Source organism: Chiloscyllium plagiosum, unplaced genomic scaffold, assembly GCF_037043375.1.
Source record: "Chiloscyllium plagiosum isolate Xiang-an unplaced genomic scaffold, Cpla_swu_hap1 HiC_scaffold_4, whole genome shotgun sequence".
In the NCBI taxonomy this organism is placed as follows: Eukaryota; Metazoa; Chordata; class Chondrichthyes; order Orectolobiformes; family Hemiscylliidae; genus Chiloscyllium; species Chiloscyllium plagiosum.
Genome location: NW_028270142.1, coordinates 30,014,565 through 30,040,619, shown reverse-complemented (window position 1 = coordinate 30,040,619; position 26,055 = coordinate 30,014,565). Strand labels below are relative to the sequence as shown.

Below are 26,055 nucleotides of genomic sequence, written 5' to 3'. Positions count from 1 at the left end.
CTACACTCACGTTAAACCTGGAACCTTAATGAAGTGTCATTCTATATATGTGACGAGTTTAACTGTCCAGAGAGAGCACAGCTATGAAGGGAAAAGCTAAGACAGGAAAAGGTACCTTTATCTTCCTATAGACTCTGGTAACTTCACAATTACTGGGTTACAAAAATGAGAAAGACTTGCACTTATCTAGTTTCTTTCACAATCACGATGAAATACACAATTAATCCTGATTCGTAGGAAACTGGTTGGAGATCTTGCGACACAACGGGTAGACTTTGGGTTCAAGTGCAACTTCAGGGCTTGATTAACTAGGAAGATGTGTCCATTTTGCAACAAAACAGGTTAAGTTTTGATCTACAAACACATGTCAGTGGGAGGTAGTAATAGCAGCAAAGATTCCTGATCCATCCTGTGATGGAAAGAAATTGGAGGTGTAAGCAGTGAGCTGCAGTCGCAAAGCCACTCGCTCCAAATCCTCTGGTGGGGTTTCTCAACATCTAGCGTTTTTGGCTCATTTGGTAAAATAGGAAGCTCATTAACGAATCATTTAACATGCAATAACCTCTTCAATTGGCAACTCATCCCTGCCTAGTGAAAGACTTGCTGCTTGTCAAAATGATAATTGATGACTTGAGATGTTTCCAGTATTGAGAGAAATCTGGGCAGTTTCTCATCTGATGCTGTCACAAATCGTGACACGGTCATGTTATTTAGATCCCTATAAGATTCCGACCAAATTCATAGTTTTTCATTTTTCCATGTTATATTTATTTTGGAGGGCGTTTTATTACATACAGATTTTCTCCTGTTGCTTGCTAGATTTTTTTGTCCTCCGTAATTCTATTGGTTTGCCTTTATTTAGAATCACTGGCTCACGTTGAAGGCATTTGTCTTTGTTCAAACAATGCAAAGGCTCCATGTGGAAATGATTACCTCGATTACCTGCTAACTAGGAAATGTATCCTATTATTTAATAAAAAAAGAACAAGCAGTGGGAATGTTCGGACTTAGGCTGAATATTTCAGCCGGAACAGTTGTTGAGACTCAATCACACCAGACTAACAGAACATCTGCTCTGCACCAAGAATCCAAATTATTCTGACAGTAATGCTGATTCTGATTGACCTTGCTTCTCTTATTGCTATCAATCAAAAAGGAAATTAGCTTTGGTATATACACAGCCTTAGATCATCATTTGTGATCAAGTGCAAATTACTCACTGTTTCCTGCTCTGAGTTGTTTTGTCTTTCTTAGTGCTGTAATTATAGACCTACATCAACTTATTATCTGTAGTCCATTTTCCACCTACATTTGCATCTAGGCCACATGTATACTGTCAAGACCTAGATATTCCTCACTCCCACCACTCTCGACCTCTCCACTGCCTCTGTGTTGCCAACCTGCTTGTCCAACATCCAGACCTGGAGAGGCCACAATTTCCCTGCATTGAACAATGCCATTGTCTTTGGATCCTTTGGCACAACCTTTGATTCCTCTTTATCACATCTACTCTCCACATCCAAGTTTTCATTACTTCAAGACTCAACTACTATCATTTATTCCTGGCTGGCCTTTCATCTTCCACTTTCCAAAGCCTTAAGCTTATCCAAGATGCCATATCTTGACACCATATCTAGGGGGTGGCAGGGTGGCTCAATGGTTAGCACTGCTGCCTCACAGTGCCAGGGACCCAGGTTCCATTCCAGCCTTGGGTGGCTGTCTGAGTGGAGTTTGCACATACTCCCTGTGCCTGCGTGGATTTCCTCCGGGTGCTCCAGTTTCCTCCCACAGTCCAAAGATGTGCAGGTCAGGTGAATTGGCCATTCTAAATTGCCCGTAGTGTTAGATGTATTAGTCAGAGGGTAATGGGTCTGGGTGGGTTACTCTTCGAAGGGTCGTTGTAGACTTGTTGGGCCGAAAGGCCTGTTTCCACACTGTAGGGAATCTAGTCTAGTCTTGACTTGCTTCACATCTGTTCATCTATCTTTGGCACTGCCTCTACAAGTACTTTGAAATTAAAGTCCTCATATTTCAGTCCCCCTGCCACCTCATTGCTCTTACGTTCTCCATCCCTGTAAACAGCAAATAACTCTCTGATCTTTGATTCTGTGTCTTTGCACCTCATCCAATTCCTTCATTGCATTCCTCCCTCATCCCACTGACAACCATATCTTTAATCATGTATGCCGTACGCTCTGGAATTTCCTCCCTAAACTTTTCCACTTATCTTAAATGATCTCCCTTAAAACCTATCTCTTCGAACAAACTTTGAGTTAACTGTCCTAATGTCTTCTATCTTGGCTCTGTGTCCATTTTTGCAGCTCGGGGCAGTCAGTTTCCAACATTAAAGGAGCCATATAAATACAGTTATTGTTTGATTTTCACAGAAGTTTGTAATATATATTTCACTCCTAAACAAAGAACATTTCCAAGCCTCCACAGTTGCTCATGCCCAGTCTGAAAAGGCTGACGTGTACTCAGCATAAAGTATCTACAGTCCATCACTAACTACATTGCCATTCATCAAGTGTGAACCAGCCTTTAAGTGCCAGTGTCTCTTTATTCATTGCCAGACCTTTGCAGACTTATCGGCAAAATATCAGTAAATTTCTCTCATTTTCTTCTATAAATTACATCTCCTTCTCTGGATTAAGGCTCTAAAGCTGTGTTGTCAGTGTAAAAATTTCTGTTAGTCAATATTAGTCAGAAATTTGGGTGACCATATTGCAGCCCTACATCTGACCCATGCCTATGTGCATTAATTGCCAAAAGTGTGCTCTAATAGAGCATTGTAAAATCTTATGAACATTACATAACAGGTCCAGAATGAGCATGGCAAATGGAGAGAGGTCACTCTGGCTAACCTATCATTAATCTATCTCATTTCTATTGTTTTCTCTGTGGCTGGTTGGCCCATGATACTGCACGTGTAGTGTTTTGGAGCATTCTGCAGTAAGTGCGCACCATACTATCTAGTAAAAGTGGTAAGTATAAATGAGTATGAGTTTATAACTTGCCTTTCTGTTTCAATGAAATTTTATGTTTTAATACTTATGTCAATTATATCGCCCCAAAACGGGACACTTATACAATTGCTCCCTTCCTCATCCATCAAAGTGGACTTAATATTTGAACTAATCAAAAAGTGGAATGCCGCGGATGCTAGAAATCTGAAAGTAAAACAGAAAATGTTAGACAGGCTCAGCAGTTCAGCTATATCTATGGAGAAAGAAATGGAGTTAATGGATAAATTTTCTCATATTTTGACTGTGTCAAATTTGAGGAGTTGCATGGAGGCTAAGAGCTAAGAGTTCAGAGATGTTCCCTAATCCAGTGCATAGCAGCCTCACAGCAACATTGCAATGAAGGGAGTTGTTGAGCTCCCCAATGCAGTTGTGAAATTACTTCGAGGTGTGCCATATTGATGTGGTTATGCTGGCGTTTTGCCACCCTCCATGGATGGAGGATGCAGACAGTCATTCCTGTGGAGCATTCTCTAAGATATTTGATTAGATTACTCACAGTGTGGAAACAGGCCCTTCGGCCCAACAAGTCCACTCTGACCCTCCGAAGAGCAACCCATCCAGACCCATTCCCCTACATTAACCCCTTCACCTAACACTATGGGTAATTTAGCATGGCTAATTCACCTAACCTGCACATCTTTGGACTGTGGAAGGAAATCGGAGCACCCGGAAGAAACCCACGCAGACACGGGGAAAATGTGCAAACTCCACACAGACAGTTGCCCGAGGGGAATTGAACCCGGGTCTCTGGCACTGTGAGGCAGCCATGCTAACCATTGAGCCCCCGTGCCACCCTATTGGGTAACATTGGCCAAGGTTGAGGCTTGGTGAAGATACCAGTGCCTGCCAGATACTCACTCTGACTGTCATGCCTGGAAAGGCACTATCGAGTTTCTCACTGGGATCTGGTGAGAAACAGCAACCTGCATACAAATGAAATGGGATTAGGAAATAGTGAGATATTAAATCATGGGAATAGGTACTCTCCACTTACTAGATATTTCCAATGCAGCCATGAAAATCTTAAGCAGAAAACTGTACTTTTTTTTCTTTGATGAGAGAAAAGTCATTTTTTTCCCCATAAGACCTGAAAGAACAATGGATGCTGGAAATCAACAACAGAAACAAAAACAAAAACAGAAATTGCTGAAAAAATCTCAGCGGGTCTGGGAGCATCTGTGGAGAGAAATCAGAGTTAGTGTTTCGGGTCCAGTGACCCTTCTTCAAAACTGAATTCTTCAGAACTGAGACCTGCTGAGTTTTTCCAACAATTTCTGTTTCCTTTTCTGCATTTTCACTGTGTTCTCCCAAATTATTCTCCATTGTCCACATCATTCAGAAACTGGGAAAATTCAGCCCCAACTTTCAGATCAAGCATCTTGCATCAGAATTGGGTAAACCTAGAGACCTAACAGGCTTTGAGTAAGGAGTGGGTGTGACTCAAATTAAAGGAATGCCTGTGAAAGGGGATAAGACTGGAAAGAGCGAATGACTGAAAAATTAGTCCTAGACACATATTTTGTTTCTGAAACAAAAATAGAAATTGCTGGAAAAGCTCAGTAGGTCTGGCAGCATCAATGGAGAGAAATCAAGAGTTAACGTTTCAGGTCGAGTGACACTTCCTCTTTGTTTCTTGTATCACCATCATTCCCTTTGGCCGTGTTTGACTAACTCTTCCTTCATTCAGTCTCCCCTGACATCCACCTTGTCACAGGCTTTCCATGACCTTATCCCATTCACTTATAGGTTAACTTTTCCCAATTCTGATGGAAGGACCTCAACCTGAAATGTTAAAAGAAAACAAAAGAAAATTGTTAACTGTTACCCTCTTTACAGCTGTTGCCTGACCTGCTGAATATGTTTCTGCATTTTCTGTATTTTATTAACAGTTGAGCTATTCAGGTTAATATCAACTAGGCGAAAGTGAGTACTGCAGATGCTGGAGACTAGAGTTGAGACTGTGATGCTGGAAAAGCACAGCAGGTTCGGCAGCATCTGAGGAGCAGGAAAATCAACATTTCGGGCAAAAGCCCTTCATTAGGAATTCCTGATGAAGGGTTTTTGCCTGAAACATCAATTCTCCTGCTCCTTGTATGCTGCCTTACCTGCTGTGCTTTTCCAGCATCACAGTCTCAACTCTATTCAGGTTAATGTTGATCTAATAGCTGTTATTGTTTATTTCAAAATGAGAAAATGTTTGTTTCAAATCCTCAGGACAAATCACTTTATAAAATCGAAGTGAATTTTGCATATTTACCTTCAGCAAAGACACTTCTAGGTTAACCTTTCAAAGCTTTCTGTTTAAAATAGCAGTTTAAAAATATGGAGAAAGTAACTGGCAATGCTGTGAGACAAAGATTAGAGAAAAATTCCACACTTGTGGAAAAATTGATATCAGCAGACAGTCAGCTTTTCAACACTACAACATAGGAATGTTCACTTAGGGTCGTGCAATGAACTTATCCTTCAGTAAGATTTGTTTCACTTTAGACATCTTATATTCTCTTTCTTTAATGATCTACCTATTCCATCGTGCGCTTTTATTTCTGGAACATTTGAAATGATATTGGTCCCTATTGTTTGTCTAAGTATGGTAGTAAATTAATTGTGTCAATGGCTTGATAATCCAAGGACTGGATTAGTAATTCAGAGCATTTGAGGTCACTTTCTATCAGAGAAATTTGGGAAATGGCATTTAGTTCACAAAAAAACTGTCATCAGTTAAAGTGACTATCCAGTAGTAATTAATCACAACTGATTCACTAATGCTCCCCTGACCTTGCCTACGTTTGACAATATCTCACACCAAGTGGCCTATGGGTTGCTATTTAATTTGTTCTGTCAAGTGAAGGTTGCTGGCTAGGTCAGCATTTGTTACCCATCCCTACCAGCTCTTGAGAAGGTGCTGATGAGCCACCTTATTTAACTGCTGCAGTCCTTGTGTGTACATTCACCACAGTGCTGTTAGGCAGCGATTACCAGGAATTTGACCAAGCGACAGTGTTGGAGTAGAGGCAAAGTTCCAAGTCAGGATGGTGTGTGACTTAGAGGGGAACTAGCTAGACATGACATTCCCATGTGTCTGCATCCCTTGACCTTTTCAAGTGGTAGAGGCTGCAGGTATGAACTAAATTGAAGGGGACTTTGGTGAGCTGCACAACTCATTTATAGATAGTGCACATTGTTGCTGTGGTGCATTCATGGTGGAAGGAGTGAATGTTAAAAATGGAGGACTGAATGCCAATCAAACAGACCGACTTGCCAGGACTTCTTTGATTGTAACAGCCAAACATGGAACTTCTACCATCACCACCAGCATCATTGAGTCGGACAAGGACTGCAGATACATCCAAACACTGCCAAATTGCAAGTTCCCCTCCAAGTAACACATGCACCTAACTAGACACAACATTTCTGCTCCTTTAGTGTTACTGGGTGAAAATCCTAGAACTTCCTTCCGTACAGCACAGCGGGTGTATCCACAGATGGCAGCAGTTGAGCTGAACAGCAAATAGAAATGGGTTGCAAATATTTGCCTTGTCAGTGACGTGCAAATCCCATTAATTAATTTTTTTAAAATCCAAAACCTGAATGTTGTCCAAGTCTTGCTGCTTTTGAACTTGAACTGCTCCTGTTTGAGGATCTACGTATGGAACTGAGTCTGATATAATCTTCAGTAAGCAGCCTTACCTCTGGCCTGGTCTGTGTCAGCCATGGCTCAGTTGGTAGCACTCTTGCCTCTGAGACAAAATAGTGTGAGCACAAAGTCAAGGTCAACTTTCCAGTGCAGTGCTATGGAGTGCTGTGGAATTGGAGGAGCTGTCATTCAGATGAGATGTCAAATTGATGCCTGCCTGCTCTCTCAGGTGGATGTAAAAGATGTTTTGTTTTGAAGAACAGGAAAGTTATTGCTGGGGTCCCGGTCAATATTTATCTCTCCAGCACCATCACAAAATTTGATTAGCTGGTCATTATCACATTGCTATTGATGGGAGTTTGCTGTGTCCAAATTAGTTACCACATTTCCAGCATTACAATAGTAATTACTATTCAAAAATATATTGCCAATAAGACATCTAATAGTCATGAAAGGTGCTACATAAATGCAAGTCTTTCCAGTGATGAAGAAGAGGTCATTCATGAACAAAAGTGACAATCATTGAACATAAGACCATGCAGCTTCACCTCCGTTTGGCTGTTTAATTATCCATCACCAGTCACGATTAAATTAGGTTGGACTGAAGAGCTTTGATTTGATCTGTTTGTTGTATGATCACTTGGTTTGGTTTGCCAAATGCTCCTTTCACTGTTTAGCATGTATTTAATCTTGTTTTAAAAATTCACCAGGTTGACAGTTCAGTGGTAGGGTCTTCCTGGTGCTGCTCCTGGCATGTACTATTGCACTACAGAGTGAGGAATATGTCAGGTCATGAGATTACAGATTGTAGTTTAGTTTATTAGATTAGGTTAGATTCCCTACAGTATGGAAACAGCCATTTGGCCCAACAAGTCCACACCAACCCTCTGGAGAGTCACCCTCCCAGACCCATTCCCCTACCCTATATATATCCCTAAACTAATACACCTAACACTATGGGCAATTTAGCATGGCCAATTCACCTGACCCATGCATCTTTGGATTGTGGCAGGAAATCAGAGCACCCAGAGGAAACCCAAGTAGACACGGGGAGAATGTGGAAGCTCCACACAGTCACCCGAGGCTGGAATTGTACCTGGGTCCGTGGCGCTGTGAGGCAGCAGTGCTAACCACTGAGCCACCAGTTGAGTACAATTCTGCTGTTGCTGATGGTCCACTGTGCCTCATAGATTCTGAATTTTGAACTATTGAATTTGTTCTAAACCTATTCCATTTAGCACAGTATAAGCTACACAAGCTAGAGGGTATCCTCATTATGAAGATGGAACTGTATCTCGATTGCAGCCATGCAGTGATCATTATACTCATACTTTTATACATAGATAAATGAGGTGAGATTGAGATCAAGTTGGTTATTCTGTTTTCTTTGTTCTCTGACAACCTGCAGCATGTTAAATGGATCAGTGTGAAACAAGAACAGCTCTTTCTTTTGTTTGTCTGAATAATCCTACAATGTAGTGTTACTGATCTCTGTTTCCTAGCCCACAGCATCCCAGCTGACTCTCTTTATATGTGCTTCCGGTCCTTAATCAAACAATGCTCATCATCTGTGTATCTTTCCCACAATTGTCCAAGCATGACTACAACAGGGAGGTATGAACACCTGGACAGCTGTGTGGAAATGCCTTCTCTGCATCACTCAGCAAAAAGGCCCCCCACTATTCTCTAAGGGATACTAGGGAGGGGAAATGAATGGAGCACTTAGCAGCAACACCCACATTTAGACAATGTATGTGTGTATAGAAAGAACAAAATTTATTTTGTTCTATGAAGCTGAGCAATATTATTTGGCAGCATTTTTCGAAGTACATTTCATTTGTCAAGAACAAAGCTTGCAATTCAGAGGAATAAGGTGATGGTGACTTTCTATTTCACCCTTTTCATGAAAGGGTTGAGTCTTTGGCTCTTGTTGGTCACCAGGATCTCTTGTTCTTGGAAAACCGTAGCAGAAAATCGTGCCAGAATAAAATGTGATACCTCTGGCTTTATAAGATCCAAAACCACATCCTGAGCCATTGAAGGTTGTCTCCATGTTTCACTCAGTCTATTCTGTTCATTTGTGGAAAAGTATGGCCCCACATTTAAATAAAGAGAAAGCTTATAAACTTAAAAGTAAGCACAAGCATTTTCAGCCCAGTGCAAACAGAGCAAACTAGAGCCTTTGTGGACAAGATCTCAAAGAGGAGAGACTTTGGTCAGAAAAATTCAGAATAATTGGGAATAAAAAGTTGAAAAAACTTTGTAAATCAACTTTATCTTGCGGTACATGCCATCTTTCTTGGGCTGAAGTCTCAAGTAGCTGGAATCCCTGAACGGCTTGCATCTATTTGTCCTGCAGGACTGACTGTGGTCCAATCTCTACTTGCAAGGACACATATCCCAGACTCTGGTTGGACCAATTCACTGACTCAGTGGTCATTGCCATGACTGGAATAGGATGATCCCATGACCTACTGTAGCAGAACCTCCCGACAGGCTGTGGTTCTCTTTCACTTCACTAAGGACTGCTCATCTTTGACTTTCACACATTGCCATTGGCTTGAGTCACATGCAGTGCATTTGCCATGTAAACTGCTGGTACATGCCACAGGTCTGACTTGGTTTATCACAGTGCTGCATGGTGATATGTTCAGTCCCTATCCAACTGATAAATTGACTGTTCAGTGCTCTCCACCATCACAAACTTCTTTCTCTCCCTGTGTGCTATAGAAACAATGTGTGACACACAGAGACCTCTGTGTGTAACACATTGTTTTTATAGTACACGGGGAGAGAAAGACGTTTGTGATGGTGGAGAGGACTGAACAGTCAATCTATCAGTTGGATAGGGACTGAACATATCATCATGCAGCACCATTCAGCCTGTAGCTCAGAGCTGAAGCCAGCAAGTTGTGTGCTAAGAAAGCAATATAAAACATTGAGAGCCTGGCAGCCTCCAAATAAGCACTAAAGTGAATGAGTGCTATGTAAGCAAGCTAGGAGCCAAGAGATACATGTATCCATGTGAGTGGAAAACCCTCTGTGTAGATACATTACAGTGCACAAAGCAACCTGGTCTAACATGCATGTCATCGGTGTCCCTGTGCTCTAAAGGAAAGTGTTGAAGGGCTGAAGTGGTGTGTGAGGTGGTCCGAGACTAACCGGTATGATGTGATGAGGTTGGTGGTTTGCTGAATGAAGGCTCGAGGAGGATGGTGACCATGGAGCATTCAGAGATGCTGTTCTGAAGACAATTGCACCACGGCCAGGACAAGAGTTCAGTGAGCTGCAGCACCAGGTACCTGCTCTGAATTACACAGCAGGAATTTGTGCTGAGTAGTTTCCCAGTGGAAGAGAGAGGAATTAGAAGTGGCATATAAATGAGGTGGATTTGTATTTTGATAAGATGCAAATGCATAGAAATAAGGTAACCACCCCTCAATTGTAAGATTGTGAAGTCTGCGTTTACACTTTGAGGGGAAAATTGGGCAAATCTCTCTCAATTAGTAGAATCTGATTTTTCATTCTCGTAATATTTTCCCACCTTTCTTGTCATTACTCACACCAGACGAGAGAGGGTCAATTCTTCCCGCGTACCCTGTTCAATAGTAATTTTGTGATTTTTAATGCATCTGCTGCAGCAGAATTATGCAGTGTCTGCCCATGGCATCTGGAAGCTTCAGGACCTTCAGGTTCTTTGCAATGCTTGGGATGTTTAGAAGGATTACGTACATCATTGCTGACCGAGACTTACATGGAAATGGGGAGCACGGTTGTGAGATACTGAAGATGCTATCATCTGCTGTGCTGTGAATCACTGCACGGAATATTTGGGAGTGCTGCTCCAGATGTGCCCAAGCCTAACATTCCCATTAGTGAATACCGGGATACATAAGTTGAAGCAACCATGTGCTGCTTTGTCAGCTGCACCTACAAAATGTAACAAACACCACTGAGAAAAGCTGGCAATACGTCAAGAACCTGAATAAAGAGCTATACCAACTTTATTTATAACCATAACCACATAGTGAACTGTACCAAAATGTAAATACATAATGGTAATAAAATGTATTTGACTTTGAAAAGACATCACTAAATTAGTAACAACTTCTAACATCGACATTCATTAAATTGCTCAGTTTTCTGGACTTGATCTTTATTTGAACTTCATCCCTCATCATATCATGTAAAGGACTCACATTAAAATATCCAATATCTTTAACAAGTGCACATTTCTGTAATAAAACATCCTTGCATCAATACCATAGAGCTACAGTTCAGCAATCATTTCACCTTCACACTGGTTAGAAGCTTTCTGATTTTGTTCCAAAAGCTTTCTTTATGAGCACTGGATCCTATGAGTTTGGATTGCTAACCTAATCCTGATACAGGAGCTGTTAATGTTTGCTGTGGCTTCTTTGAGCAGACAAAGGAATGGGAGATAAAGGAGCAGGAGTAGGCCTTTTGGCTCTTTCAGCCTGTTCCACTGTATGCTAAGATGATGGCTGATTCGGCTATGAAATCAACCCCACCTTTCCGTCTGCGGCCCAGTAACCCTTGACTGCCTTGCCTATCAACAATCTATCTAACTCAACCTTTAATAGCTCTTTCGTCTAATGTGGTGATAGTCTTAGGCATGTGGCCCAAGCTCTTAGACAGTAGAGAGATCAGCTTTAATTTACAGCGTGGAATGCTTAAAATTGTGAACTTGCAGTTAAAAGTTGCATTCTTTTAAAAATCGAGTATCCACTTCATCACCCTCTGACATTTGTTGAAAATATTCTTTCATGAAGCAATTTTCTTTACTAAAGGAATGGAAGAGGCCAGTTGAGTTTGCGAGTGCTTACTTCTCTGCAGTTCACATAATATGGGTTTACAAATTGCTTAAGTCATGTTGCAGGAATTTGTTTATTGCAGATAGCATCTTAAGAATCAGATTGAAATCTTTCAAATAATTGAAATAGGAATTTTGCCCACACCCCTTCCCATTTGTAGCTATTTCCTCCCCCCGCTACCTAAACACACTCACATCATGTCACATTCCACACAGCTGAAGACCACAGCCAGCCTTAGTGGGATCTTCATTCTACCTGAAGCAGTAAACTAAGTCCCATTGTACCTCCAGCTGGTGATTTGGAACAGCCCAGAACTGGATCTGGGGCTGGTTCATTGCCCAGGCAGGGATTCCTTTGTATTCCGATTGTTCCTTGCAATTCCTCAAAATACAAAGAAACACACCGTGGCGATTTGATGGTTTAGATTAGATTACATTACAGTGTGGAAACAGGCCCTTTGGCCCAACAAGTCCACACCAACCCGCTGAAACGCAACCCACCCATACCCCTACGTTTACCCCTTACCTAACACTATGGGCAATTTAGCATGGTCCAATTCACCTGACCTGCACATCTTTGGACTGTGGGAGGAAACCGGAGCACCCGGAGGAAACCCACGCAGACACGGGGAGAATGTGCAAACTCCACACAGTCAATCGCCTGAGGCGGGAATTGAACCCGGGTCTCTGGCGCTGTGAGGCAGCAGTGCTAACCACTGAGCCACTGTGCCGCCCAGACATGGTGTTCGAACATTGTTGTGACTATTTAACCTGGAATTGCTGAAGTGGAATGCTTGCCTGCCAGCTGTTTGGAGGCTGAGATTTCATTCTTCAGTTTCCCACTGGTGAAGTTTGGCTGCAAATTTAATATTCACTGCAGTAACTACAATGGTCTCAGTAAAAGTTAAAGTCTCAGTATTGCGTGATAAACTGACCAATTAGCTGTCTCAACTTTTGCAAGTTTATTTTGCGTTGGCAAAAATAAATTATCACATGGTCTAAGTGAACCTGAAGTGATCAATTTTCACGCTTGGGAAAATAAGTGAATTGCGCTAGTAAGCTACCCATACCGATAAGCAAAGGACCTCCAGGCAATTTGCGGCTTCAGCTCATTTTTAGCCAACTGAGCTGCCAAATGTGTGTCTTGGTGTAACTCCACGTTGAAGCCTTTGGATTGGATTGGTCAGTCACCAGCAAGGTATGTTGGAGAAGATGGGTGTGCTCATGGCCACAAGAGAATGAGGCTCATGCAATGGCAATGTCCAAGACCACCAGAGACTGCCCCTTATCACAGTCACTGCCCCTTATCATAGACACTGCCCCTTATCACAGAGACGACTCCATACCCCACACCTGCCTGAGACCGCTCTCTACCCAGACCTGGCTGAAACTGGTCCATACCTCAGACCTGCCTGAGAATCCCTTCTCCTCAAGATGTGCCTTAGCCTGCCAAATAGCTGAAACCTGCTTGAGATTACCTTAGGGTTGCCTGCAAATATTTTCCATGTCCCTTCACATTTCACTGACTTTAGCTTGCGCCTATTTAGACCACAGTTGGACATCTGCCTAAGGTGCAATGTGTTGACATTGTCTACTCTTCTTTTAGTGGACCTTGCACAGTGGGACCAGACAAGTCTGAACATTCATTGCAGTTATGCCCATTGTATTAGATTAGATTAGATTACAGTGTGGAAACAGGCCCTTCGGCCCAACAAGTCCACACCAACCCGCCGAAGCACAACCCACCCATACCCCTACATTTACCCCTTACCTAACACTACGGGCAATTTAGTATGGCCAATTCACCTGGCCCTGCACATCTTTGTCACTGTGGGAGGAAACCGGAGCACCCGGAGGAAACCCACGGGGAGAATGTGCAAACTCCACACAGTCAGCCGCCTGAGGCGGGAATTGAACCCGGGTCTCTGGCGCTGTGAGGCAGCAGTGCTAACCACTGTGCCACCGTGCCGCCCACAAAGTTGGGACACAAAGTGAACAGCAGCAGATTGGCCATCTCTTGTACATCCTGCCAATTGTTTCAGCTTTGGGCTGGGATAGCTGCCATTAAAATAACCTGTGGGGTGAGATTGTGGGGAACAGCGGTGACACGCAATGAGTGTCCTGGTCACATAGGTTTTGGATTCCGGGTTGGCAGCAGGCTGGTTTATTATTGAGGAGCTATCCACACTCGCCTTTGAGCAAGGCTGGACTGTGCCCTCCATAGTGACAGCTGACCCAGTGCCACCTAGGTTTGTGTTCTTGCAAGCTGCACTTTCCCAGTCCGAATGCAGAATTCCTACTTACGGCTCTCTGAATGGGGAATTCAACATTCCGCTGCCAAGGGCAGCACATGTGAAATGCATATCTGCACCAAGAAAAATAATGTAATAAAATGTGGTTAGGTCTGTTAAAGTGGCTGAAAACTCTGAGTGCCTTTTATAGGTCATGTTGAACCTTTCAGACTCTGCAATGAGTTTTACGGCAATTGTAAGGGAAATTATTGAGGTACAGAATATCCCTGCAAGTGATTTCAATATCTGGGTCACCTCAGTCACTGTGTCCCAATACTGCAGGTTTTAGTAAAAATGCCTGTAAAGTTCTTGTGTGAAAAAAAGCAATTAATCTTGGCAATGTTTGGCTCAGCCAGCATTTATTTCCCATTCCTGGTTACAATGAGAAGGTAGTGGTGAGCCACGATTTAAAAAAAATTCTTTGTGCTGTTTTTGTTACAACTGAGTGCCAGACCATTTCAGAGAGAAGTTTCAACTTGGGGCTGGACTGGAGTCACCTACAGACCAGCTTGGATAAGCATCTTGGATTTATGAAGTAATCTCACAGTCCGAAGATATCCAAAAGCATTCTACAGCCAATAAACTCTTGCTGAAGTATTGGCTTTTGTTATAATGTTAGAAAGCATGGAAGGTAGTTTGTCACCAACAAGACATGGCAATGACATGACGAATATCTGATTTGGTTGATAGGACGGGACAATACTTCAAAGTTATAGACTCCCTGCAGTGTTGAAGCAGGTTCTTCAGCTCATCAAGTCCACACTGACCCTCCAAAAATCATCCCACCCAAACCCATCCCATCCCTGTAACTTCTGCATTTCCTGTGACTCACCCACCTAACCTGCACATTATGGGCAATGTACCTTGGCCAATCCACCTAACCTGCACATCTTTGGATTGTGGGAGGAAACTGGAGCACCTGGAGGAAACCGACACAGACATGGAGAATATGCAAACTCCATACAGACAATTGCCCAACGATGGAATCGAACCTGAGTCTCTAGTGCTTGTGAGGGAACAGTACTAACCACTGAGCCACCATACAGGCCATGGTAGTTATACCATCGCACCTATTGCATCTACCTGATAAGGAAGATGGGGCCTCAGTTTAACCTCTGTCTAAAAGGTGACACTTTCCGACAGTACAACATTCTGCCAGTCTGGCATTGAACTATCAGCCAGGATTATGTGGTCAACTCTCCAAGTGGAGTTTGAAGACCGTCTGGAGCGAGTGTTACTTCTGAACCACAGATTATGTCAACAATCCGATTGAATCAGTATGATTTTTGAAGTTAAACTGATATGGGAGGTTTGTTGCTGTGGCTCATCCATGACGTTAACACTCTTCACCATCCTGATATTTGTTGAACCCTTTCCATTTAGTAACAATGTAAGGTTGATGAGGAGTATTGATAAGTTGGAATTTTTAGTGACTCCTGTTGGAATTTATAGTGACTATAAATACCAACCATGGCCTATACCATGAGCAATGCCCATTGAGTACAATACAGACTTGCTGTCCTGATGTGATTCATAAAAAAAATTCAATGTTCACTCTGGGATGGAGCCAACTTCGAATCATCCCCAGCTGCATTTATTTCACTGCTGGAAGGAGGGCTGTTTTTGAAACCACATTGGTGGCCCTGTGATTTCTCCAGCAACGATTCTGATATCAGAATAAAAGTAGAAAAGTCATGATTATTCATTTCCTTTTTGCCTCAGTTTAGAATCAAACAATGTATCACATGGAGGAGGAAATGTACCAAAGCACCATATCCCCCAATAAGATACTTTTGAGATTAGTCTCTACTGTAATGCAGAAAACACAACAGCAAATGTGTGCATAGCAAGATCTCACAACCACACTGCATTAATGACTGGATAATCTGTTTTAGAGATCTTAAGTGAGGGATACATATTGGGTAAAACACCGGGGGATAGCTCCCCTGCTATTCTTCAAAATAGTAACCTGGTATCTATTACAGTCACTTAATAACCAGCAAGAATTTACAATCATCAGGTCACAGAGATATACAGCACAGAAACAGACCCCTAGGTCCAACTCATCCATGCCGACCAGATATCCTAAATTAATCCACTCCCACCTGCCAACATTTGGCCCATATCCCTCTTAAAGCTTTCTATTCATATGCCCATCCAGATGCCTTTTAAATGTTATAGTTGTACCAACTTGCACCACTTCCTAGAGCAGCTCATTCCATACATGCACCACCCTGTGCATGAAATGTTTGTCCTTTAGGTCCATTTTAAATCTTTCCCCTCTCACCCAAAACCTATGCCCTCGAGTTCGGGACTCCTTGACCCCAGGTAAAAGACCTTATCTATTTACCCTATCCATGGCCCTCTTGATTATATAAACCTCCATGAGGTCACCCCTCAGCCTTCGACACTCCAGGGAAACAAGCTTCAGCCTATTCAGCCTCTCCCTATAGCTCAAACCCTCTAATGCTGGCAACCTCTTTGTAAATCTTTTCTGAACCCTTTCATGTTTATCAACATCCTTCCTATGGTAGGGAGATCAGAACTGAATGCAGTATCTCAAAAGTGGCCTCAACATGACATCCCAATTCCAATACTCAGTGCACTGACCAATAAAGGCAAGCTTGCCAAATGCCTTCTTCACCATTGTCTACCAGCGACTCTATTTTCAAGAACTTTAAGGCAGTATGATGCAGGTCATCTCCTTCAATAACAATTATTCCAATTATAATTTCAACTCAGTTGATGCAGAGTCCAAAGAGGATGGAGTAAAATCTCCCGACATTCCTAAGAATGTGAAGCCCAAGGAACCAATGAAACTCTTTTGAAGGTATAAACACTATAGGAAATGGAGCAGCTGATTTATCCATGGTGAGGTCTCACAAACTGTAATGTGCTCATCTCTGTTTGGTGGTGTTGATGGAGAATACTCTCGAACTGCCCTGCCCTTAGTCGAGTAGGGTCACTGGACCAATCTATGTCAACTCAAAGGGCAGTGGATGCCTCTGAAGGTGCAACACTCTCTTTGTACTGGAGTATCGTCATAGCTTATAATTTCAATTTCTCAAAGGGTGATGGAAATACTTGAACCCACAACCTCCGGACTTAGGGCATAAAGGGTAACTGCTCCCACTGAGCCCTGGCAGACATCTAGATTTAAAATTACTCATGCTAAACATAAGTACATCTTTATGTTCCCAGTCCAAGAAAGGGCATAATAAAGTGTACGATAGAGCTTGAGGGCAGCACGGTGGCTCAGTGGTTAGCACTGCAGCCTCACAGTGCCAGGGACCCTGGTTCAATTCCCGTCTTGGACAACTGTCTGTGTGGAGTTTGCACATTCTCCCTGTGTCTGCGTGGGTTTCCTCCAGGTACTCCGGTTTCCTGCCACAGTTCAAAGGTGTGCAGCTCAGGTGAACTGGCCATGCTAAATTGCCCGTAGTGTTAGGTGCATGGGTAAATGTAGGGGAATGGGTAGCTCTTCGGAGGGTCGGTGTGGACTTGTTGGGCCAAACGACCTGTTTCCAGTCTGTAGCTAATCTAATCTGATTCTCTGAGTGAGAAAACCATGTCCAGAGAATGTGGGAAGGGTAAAAGATTACATCGGTCTGGTTCTCTGACCTACGTCATAATGGGTCAGGAGGATTGTGGCATCTATGAACATATTTCCAACTTGAGTAAGAAAAATGTTTTGAATATGACCAGCAGCCAATGAGTGCTCATTTTGTGGCATCGCTTGTGAGTTATTTTGCTGCTGAAAATGTTCTATTCTTCTGTGCTTCCTTGAGCGCACTATTGAGAAATAATTCCTCCTATAACAATATAAATCAACCCACGTCTGGCAATGGAATTTAATGAAATACTACCAACATGTGGAACAGGCAGGGGGTATTCGGCGAGGAGCCCAGGTTTTATTACACTTTAATAAAATGATGAATGCTTTATGCTCCCATGGTGAAAGAGGAAGCTGGAGGCCTCAGCGTGCCGCTGCAAAATAGTGGAGGCTTCAGGAGTTGCTTTCCAAAATTACATTCTCAGAAATGGTGCCATATCCACTGGGAGAACATATCCAGAGATTGTGGTGCATATCCCATTGTGGAAGCAACATAGTTTCTGATCTCTGCTCCCAGCTAGTGACATTGCCACCTCATGTTAAATTTTGCAGAATTATCTTTTGATTGTATAAGAAGAGCCATGTGTATGTCCTCCCTGGAGAAAGTGAGGACTGCAGATGCTAGAGATCTGAGTCGAGAAAGTGGTGCTGGAAAAGCACAGCAGGTCAGGCAGCATCAAAGGAGCAGGAGAATCGACGTTTCGGGCATAAGCACTTCATCAGGTATATCCTTCCTGTTCAAGTTTGGAGTTGATTGCTGCCCAGTGCCTACCTACTGATACCCTCAGTACTGCTCTGAAGGACGAGTCTAGATTTTATGTTAAAGTCTCTGAAGTGAAATTTCAATTCACAAGACTGTTAGGAGACAAGAATATGACCAATTATCCAAAGCTGATGGTGGAAATTGTAATTTTCATCTGAATTGTGATAAAGGTTCAAATTTAAGTCAGTAAATGCTGCAACCATTATAAATCATTTTAACAGGGTCGCAAATGTTCTCAGGAAGCATGCCTACAAACTTTGGGCCTCCATTTTCAAACTATATTGCTGACTCTCAAAATCTTTCACTGGAAACAGGCAATAAACACTGCTCAGTCCCTTCCCCAGAATAAATAAAATTCATAACTAAAATTTGTACACAAATTAATCTTGACCAAACTTCACAGCCTAGCTCAACTGGTATTATGAGAAGTTGAAGATTTGGTTAAATATTTTTTATCTAATAATGTACTGATCATACCAGGTTGCAGAAATGTATTTGTTTCATTTGAACTCATCGTGCTGAGTTGTTAAAAGATTATCGGTGGGTTGATAAGTTTATGAGTTGATTTCAGTATGCCATAATACATTGACCAGGGTTTCATGGAGAGATTTAACAAAGAAAGTTTAACAAACTTATAAAATAAAATCTACAACTTGTATCAACTGGCAATCAATTTTATGTAGCTTTGATTGGAGACTGGAGAGAGTTTGAAGAAACAAACAAGGAGAAAAGTGGAGAAACTCAGCAGGTCTGACAGCACCAATGGAGAGAAATTGAGTCAATGTTTCAAGTCTGGAATAACTTAGACTCATAGAGTCATAGAGATATATACAGCTCAGAAGCAGACCCTTCAGTCAAATTCGATCATGCTGACCAGGTATCCAAAGTATATCTAGTCCCAGTTGTCAGCATTTGGCCCATATCCCTTTAAACCCTTCCTATTCATATATCCATACGCATGCCTTTTAAATGTTGTAATTGTACCAGCCTCCATCACTTCCTCTGGCAGCTCATACCACACATGCATTCCTCTCTGTGTGAAAAAGTTGCCCCTTTTAAGTCTTTCCCTCTCTCACCTTGATCCTCTGCCCTCTAATTTTGGACACTCCTACCCAGGGAAAAGATCTAGTCAATTCACCCCATCCATGCCTCTCATGATTTTATAAACCTCTATAAGGTCACCCTTCAGCCTCCTATGCTCCAGTGAAAACAACCCCAGCCTATTCCGTCTCTACCTACACCTCAAACCCTCCAACCCTGGCAACATCATTTTAAATCTTTTCTGAATTTCAGAACTGAAAGAAATCTAGATCATGTTTACTTGTTTTATGCATTATTAAAAACTTTTGTCGAGAGGAAACATCTCAACCCCTTTCTCCTGTGAACAGTTAACAGTTTGATTAGCTATATTAATATTTCTTCTTTGGTTTACAATGTCAGCAGTCACTCTAAAGTTGGAGGCTTTGACCACTAAACGGCGCTGCAAAGTGCAGAACACATCCTTGAAGTTTTCCTCCCAGTCTTACCACCTTGTAGAGAAGAAAGCATTAGGTTCATGGCCCGACTTTGGACAGCATCACAAGCAATTCACCAGTATCTATTAGAAGCAGGTGGCTTTATTTAGCAAACTCTTTCATTTATGAACGATTGTTGATTGCAAACAATTGTTAAGATCTCCATGGAGATAACCTGACATCTAGCAGCCTAATTGTATTTTGCTGTCCGGGTTTTGGTTCTTGTGTTTGCTGCCTGTTCTGGAGGGCTGTCCTTTCAAACTCATTCAGCAAAGAGTGAACGCAGTGACATTTCAAAATTTATCGAGCGTTACTGCGTGTGCTGAATTGTCCAAGAAGGAGCCAGTGTTTGCCAAGTGCTTGATGTGTGGTTGAACTATGTTCCGTTGTGTGTGCTTGCCATGGCTTTATTGAATCTGCATTCAAATTGAAGGCCTGGTGTGTGGGTGGCTCTCAGTCGCAAACCCAAACAGCACTTTTGTTAAAGAAAGAAAGACTTGCATTAATATGGTGACTTTCACAACCTTAGGATGGCTAAAGCATTTACAGATAATTAAACACTTTGAAGTAAAGTGACTACATTGTATTATAATTCTATAAATTGCATGCTACAATTATTACACAAATGGAAGTTAAAATTGTTATCCTTGGAGCAAAGATGGTTTAAGAGAAATGTTCCTAATCTGAGGTGTTTTGATAATGTAGATTGAAGGAAACTATTTTAATGGTAAGCACGTTGATTAACAGAGAGCACAGATTAAAAATACTTGGAAAGCACCAGAGGCCGATGAGATTTTTTTAATGCAGCAAGTTCGTGTGCAGTAATTGAAAGAACACTGGAAGCTGATTCAGTAAAAAATTGTCAAAGGGAACTGGATAAATACTTGTTAAGAGTACTTTAGCAAAGCTAAGGGGAAAGAGAAGGGGAGTAAATTAAATGTTGGTTCCACAAAGAGCCAGCAGAGACATGATTCAGCCAATCTCCATGCTGTAAGATCCTATGAACACGATAAAGGTAATTAGTTAAGGTTGTGTTGAAGGGAGAAACAAGTAAATTGACTGAAATCACTTCACTGAAGTTGATTATTAAAAAATAATAGTTTCACACATTAAAGCATCTGTTTGTGACGTGTTTGTAATTAAGCTTAAAGTTAGGATTCAGAGCTTAAATTGATCAAATTGGCTTTTTTTTAATGCAAGGATGAAAAGAATTTTTTTTGAAGGACCTGTGTGTTCTTGTCACTGGTTTGAGGCATTCTGTATGTTTTCTTTTGTCTGTGTCCCAGTCATCCTGATATCCGGCTTTGTGTGTTTGTACAGACTTTGATGGATGTATTGGTGATGTTTGCTACCTCTACTCTCAGAATCCCAGTTTGGATAAGCTGAGCTTGTGAATTTGCCTGACTAGTGTCTGCCTCTTATTCACAGCTTGTTACCTTCAAAAATATACTTTATTCATAGAGTTTATAAAAGTACATGCCATGATCATTGAATGCTGACATTAATAAAATGTAAAACAAATTCAATGGATCCAGTTGGTTCAATGAAAGGTGCAGGAAAGCACACTAAGAGTGAGGTGTCAACCTGATGAAGCTACAAAACCGACTACCTGTGTCTCTATTAGTAGAAGCATCATATGATAGACAGAGTTAAGCGAACCAACAACCACTGGAACAGATCTAAATTCTGTATTTCTGCCACAGCCAGTTATGAAATGTGGTGAGCAATTAAACAACTCACTGGGGGAGGAGGCTCCATATATATCCCCAACAATGATGGGAGAGCCCAGCATATCAGCACACTAAATCAGTTGGTAGCATTCATAATAATCTTCAGCCAGAAGTGCTGAGTGGATGACCCATTTCAGCCTCCTGTTGAGTCATCATGACCAATACATGCAAATTTTCAACCAGTTTGAATCACACCACATGATATCAAAAAACAGCTAAAGACACTGGATACTTCAAAGGCTATGGACCTTGACACCATTCCAGCAATGGTACTGAAGAACTGTGCTCCAGAAATAGCTCTGCCCTTCGCTAAGCTATTCCAATACAGCTACAACACTGACAACAACACCTGATAATGTGGAAAATTGCATTTTCACTAAAAACAAGACAAATCCAACCTGACTAATTACCAAATCGTCTGTCTACTCTTGATCATTGAAGTAATGGAAGGATTTTGTTGACAGTACTACTTGCACAGAAGTAACCTGCTTACTGATGCTCAGTTTGCGTTCTGCCTGGGCTACTCAGCTCCTGATCTCATTGCAGCCTTGGCTCAAACAAGGACAAAAGATTTGAATTCCAAATGTGAGGTGACAGTGACTACCCTTGATGTCTAAGGCCACATTTGACTGAGTGTGGCATCAAGTAGCTCTTGCAAAACTCGAGTCAGTGGGAATCTGGGAAGACTCTCTGCTGGTTGGATTCATGACTGACACAAACGAAGATGGTTGTGCCTGCTGGAATTTTGAATACCTCAATGATCTCAGCTCTGCTCTTAGGAGAGTAAGCACAATTTCTCTAATCTTACCTTGTATCTGAAATTCCTCATTCCTGGTATAATTCTAGTAAATCTTCTGTGAACTGTCTCCAGGGCTTTAGCGTCCTTTGTTAAATAAGGTATCCAGAACTGAACCCAATAATCCAAATTCAGACTGCCTAATGATTTGTAGATGTGCAGCATCACTTCCTTGCTTTTATACGTATGCCTCTATTTATAAACTCAAGCTTTTGTAACAAGTGTTTCCACTAGCCACCTTCAAAGAATGATGCATTTGAACCCTGAGATCCATCTCTTCCTGTACCCCCCTCAAAGTTGTATTGTTGAGTTTTATTTTGGCTCTCCATGTTGCTTTTATCAAAATATATTACCTCACATTTCCCTGCAACGACTTTCAGCTCCCAGGTGTCTGCCCATTCAGCCAACTTGTCAATGCCCCTCAAAAGTGGTTCAGTGTTATCCTCACAATTCACTACTCTCCTCAGTTTAGTGTCACTTACAAATTTTGAGATTTTTCCCTCAAAATCATTTATATAAATTGGAAAAAGCTAGGGTCCAAACACTGATCCCTGGGGAACACCACCACATTCAACCCATCTGCAATCAGTGAAATGCTCATCTATGGCTACCCTCTGTTTCCTATCTTTGAACTAATATCTAGTCTGGGATTCATCTAGTTTGCTAACCAACCTGCCATGAGGCACTAAATCAGATGCTTTTCAAAAGTCCAAATAAACAACATCCACAGCATTATCCTCACACACTGCCTATATGATTGTAAATGATCAGAGCCATTCATGACTCCTCAGATTCTCATGCAGTTCATGTCAATAGTTGCAGGACCCAGACACCATCTTGGCTTGAGGTGGTAAGTGGCAAGTAACATTCATGCCATCTCCAAAGGGAGAGAATATAACTATCGCCCTTTGACATTTAATAGCATTGAAAGCTCCACTCTCATCATTCTTGGGGATAGCGCTGACCAGAAACTGAACTGGACCACCCATGTAAATGCTGTGGCTACAAGGGCAGATCATAAAATATGAAATCTATGATGAGTAATTTGCCTCATGTCTCCCAATGCCTGCCCACTATCTATAAGGCACAAGTCAGGAAGGTGATGGAATAATCTCTACTTGCCTAAGTAGATGAAGGTCCAAAAACATTCAAGAAGCTGGCTACCGTCCAGAAGAAAGCAGTTCACTTGATTGGCACCCCATTCACTATCTTCAATATACACCCCCTTCACCAGCAATGCACAGTGTTTACTATCTGCAAGATGCATTGTAGCAATTTGCTAAAGGTCCTTCAACACCACTTTTCCTGTTACGATTTCTACTAACAGGAGATGCATGAGAACACCACCATGTACAAATTCACCTTCGAACCAAACAGTATCCTGGTTGGAACTGAATCACCATTCTTCAGTACTTCTGGATTGAAATTCTAGAGTCCCTTCCTAGCAGCACTGTGTACGTAGCTATAGCCCAAACATTGCAGCAGTTCACCACCACCTTCTCCAGCACAGTTACAGATGGGCAAAAATTGTTGGTCTCTTCAGCAGCACTCGTATCCCATAAATGAATAAGACAAAATTTACTATTACTCTACATTGCTCATTACTTTTGTAATTACATAGTCAGTTGTACAGTGCCCATTACATGTTAAACAAATAGATCAAGGTGATTTTCACAATTTCTGGCTCCTTGGTGTACTATGACAGAAAGGTCATTTACAGTGTCCTTCATCCATTGCATCCTTAGCTGTACTAACTTTAGTAATTCCTTTGGCAGTAGTCCTAGATTTTGGAATGTGCGAGTCTGCAACACTCAATCATATATGATCGGAATACAAGCAAGTTTCGTACAGATCAAAGAGTATTTTTCACCAGTTTGATGGTTGATGGTCCTCATTAGCAGTTGATGTCCATCTCAATTTATATGCCTAGAAGTAGTTATGGAGCACAGTGTCCTTATGGAGCATCATGGAGCTGCTTGGGATGAACATCAACAAAACCCATTACATCTTTTCCTGACCTGCTTTGCAGAGCTGCATTCAAGAATATGTAGCCAGCATTCTATTTCGAACCACACTCACCTCAAATGGAACGTGTGGAGGGAGAGACACTCCGAACATGCAAGAAAGATCTGAAGGGGACGGTCCTTCTCACCATCAATCAACCTGTGTCTTGTACTTGTTGGAAAACTCTGGTGCTCAGGCATTCTACCAAATGACTTTGGCAGTCAGCTTGGAGAACCAGCTGACAATAGTCACCATCTCCTTCCCTGCAGGACCTCAAGAACATTAGGCACAGACCATGGACTGATAAGACATAATCAGATAAAAGCAAATTACTGTGGATGCTGGAATCTGAAACCAAAAGAGAAAGTGCTGGAAAATCTCAGCAAGTCTGGCAGCATCTGTAAGGAGAGAAAAGAGCTGAATTTTCGAGTCTAACTGACCCTTTGTCAAAGCTAAAGAAAAGGGGAGAAATAGGGAGGTATTTATATGAGGCTGAGAGAAGGTGAGTCATGGCTCCAGAACCAAAGGTAGCAATAAAGAGGTGATAATGACAGTGCATAGAGAGATTATAGGGAGATTAGGAGCTGTGAATGACCAAGGCTGAAGCCAGTGCTAAGTGACAAAATATGTGGGGGATGGGGGAGTAGGGGGGGGGGGGGGGGGGGAATGGGTGAAGCAGAGACAAAATGGATAACAGGGGAGAAGGGTAGCAAAGGGGGAAGAGGAGAAGAAAAAGGTGATGAGAGAGTGGGGAGCGAGAGAAAGAGAGACAATCAAGAAATGAGGTACAGAACAGTGAAAAACATATTTTAAAAAATAGACAAAATAAATGAAAAAATTACAGAGCAGAATGAAAACAGTGGGATCGAGATGGGATAATCATCTGAAGTTGTTGAATGCAGTGTTGAGACCAGCAGGCTGTAACGTGCCTCGTCGGAAGATGAGATGCTGTTCCTCCAGTTTGCATTGAGCTTTACTGGAACATTGCAGCAGGCCAAGGACAGACATGTGGGCATGGGAGAGCAGGATTGTGTGTTGAAGTGGCAAGCCACGGAAAGACATAATCAGAGGTGATTTTTGGTATAATCATTCCCCATGAATGGTGGAGATGGTGTGGCAGGATTCAAAGTAAAGGAGCATCCCATTACAATGTGACCATCCCTGTCCTTCACAACACTTCAGACAAATAGAACTTCAGCATGGGGGCGAGTGAACCGAGGATCTGAACACAGCTTGATTCAGTCTTGTACAAAGGTGGCCTGTAAGGACAAGGATGATGCTTTTTATCCCTTTGTCTACAGATTTGAACATTATGTGTCAGTGAACATGGTCTATTTTCAACCTCCAGAAAAATGGAAAGTTAGCTGAGGTGATTGCATTGGTGCAGGAGCAGGATATGAGCCAGGTCTGTGCCAGAAGCAACAATGTTCAGAGCATCTCCTACCTGATGAACAGGCTCTTACACACAGGTCCAGTTTTTGTTTCAGTACGGCTTTCTGCTCCTTCTAGCTTTCATGCTCCTTCTGGCCCCTCTAACCCCATGGCCAGGATTTCACAGGTTTCTGCAGTTGTGTTTCCAGAGGCGATGCACATGAAACAGGGCAGATTTATGCTAGGGACCAGAAATGACTAGGGGAATGGTGAGCAGTCTGTCCCTGTGAAATTTTACCTTATATCTCAATCATGTCTGACCTGATGGTGAAGGGGATAGGCCATTTCTCAAAGAAATGACCTCACTGCCATGGCCATTTTAACTGGCTGCAGTTGCTCATCAGTCTGCCTAATGAGAGCAAATCTGAGCAGAAGACAGTGAGGTCACCCATGTACTAGGAGGCTCCGATCTGTGT

The 26,055-nt window shown here is 42.1% G+C and overlaps 1 protein-coding gene across 1 annotated transcript in view; it reads left to right on the top strand.

The window, feature by feature from the left end:
• LOC122549324 (collagen alpha-1(XV) chain-like) overlaps window positions 1-26,055 on the top strand; it is a 265,827-nt gene that overhangs the window by 5,262 nt on the left and 234,510 nt on the right. The window lies entirely within an intron of this gene.